A 1,819-nucleotide genomic window follows, 5' to 3' on the forward strand; every position below is an offset into this window, starting at 1 on the left:
TACCGGGTATGAAGCGGCTTTCTTTGGGGATCCAGGACCTCTTCGCCGCCGGAGTAAGCCAGGCTCCCCGGTATGTTTCGCATCGATATCGTGCCGCTAAACTCTATCCAGGGAGCCTAACTTCAACAGGACGGCAGGCCCGAAGATAGCCCACCCAAACCACGACAGGACTGGACACCAAAATGCCACAAATACCTCTGACATACGCAGAATAAACGGCAAGTAAATGCAACAAAATACGCCAACGTTACGCATACTTTATGGGTAATAAAGACGCAGTTTAAGCTGCTGAAAGTCAACTGAAAATCCAAAAAATAAGCACCATATACGCAACAAATGATTACCTTTACACACACGTATATTGGCCGTAAAAGTGCTTCAATTAGAAATAAACGTGAACTTTAAATACGTTATAAGAGCATTTTAAAAAGTATTTATGACAACTTTAAGCAGCTGAAAGGCTACGTGAAAACCGGAAAATACGGATCCATCCGCACCTATCCGTCATCTTTACACACACTTATATGAGCCGTAATAAATGCTTAAAGAATGAAAATACGTCAACTTTACTTACAATTTAGAAATATTTTCATCATTATTTAAGACATCTTTAAGTGCTTAAAGGCTACGTGAAAACCGGAAAATAAGGATCCATCCGCACCTTTCCGTCAACTTTACACATACGTATATCATCCTTAAAAATGCTTAAATGATGAAAATACGTCAACTTTACATACAATTAAAATGTTTCATTATTATTAAGTCATCTTAAGTGCTTAAAGGCTACGTGAAAACCGGAAAATAAGGATCCATCCGCACCTTTCCGTCATCTTTACAAATACGTATATTACCCTTAAAAATGCTTAAACAATAAAAATACGTTAATTTTACTTACAATTTAAAAATATTTTAATCATCATTTAAGACATCTTTAAGTGCTTAAAGGCTACGTGAAAACCGGAAAATAAGGATCCATCCGCACCTACGGAAAGACCACGTAACGTCGATCTTTACGTACTCGTATAAAACGTGTATAGATGCGTAAAGACGGAATATACGTTGACTTTAAGCATAGTTTAAGCATCCGTAAATACCGTTTTTCGTGCCGTGAAGTCACCTTTTTTATATCAGATTCTGAGAATGGACCGTAGGTACAAGTCACCTTTTTTACATCAGATTCTGTGAATGAACCATAGGTACAAGTCATCTTTTTACATCAGATTCTGAGAATGGACCGTAGGTACAAGTCACCTTTTTTACATCAGATTCTGTGAATGGACCATAGGTACAAGTCACCTTTTTTATATCAGATTCTGAGAATGGACCGTAGGTACAAGTCACCTTTTTTACATCAGATTCTGTGAATGGACCATAGGTACAAGTCACCTTTTTTCGTCAGATTCTGTGAATGAACCGTAGGTACAAGTCACCTTTTTTACATCAGATTCTGTGAATGGACCATAGGTACAAGTCACCTTTTTTCGTCAGATTCTGTGAATGAACCATAGGTACAAGTCACCTTTTTTTACGTCAGATTCTGTGAATGAACCATAGGTACAAGTCACCTTTTTTTACGTCAGATTCTGTGAATGAACCATAGGTACAAGTCACCTTTTTTTACGTCAGATTCTGTGAATGAACCATAGGTACAAGTCACTTTTTACATGAGATTCTGAGAATGAACCATAGGTACAAGTCACCTTTTTACATCAGATTCTGTAAATGAACCATAGGTACAAGTCACCCTTTTTTACATCAGATTCTGAGAATGAACCATAGGTACAAGTCTACTTTTTTACATCAGATTCTGAGAATGAAC

General features: G+C 37.4%; 1 protein-coding gene across 1 annotated transcript in view; it reads right to left on the minus strand.

Annotated features, from left to right (window-relative positions):
- Positions 1 to 1,819, minus strand: part of LOC109462718 (collagen alpha-1(VIII) chain-like) — an 11,936-nt gene that overhangs the window by 2,722 nt on the left and 7,395 nt on the right. The window lies entirely within an intron of this gene.

The sequence above is a fragment of the Branchiostoma belcheri genome, unplaced genomic scaffold (genome assembly GCF_001625305.1).
Source record: "Branchiostoma belcheri isolate BF01 breed outbred unplaced genomic scaffold, Haploidv18h27 scaffold12, whole genome shotgun sequence".
NCBI classification, from domain to species: domain Eukaryota; kingdom Metazoa; phylum Chordata; class Leptocardii; order Amphioxiformes; family Branchiostomatidae; genus Branchiostoma; species Branchiostoma belcheri.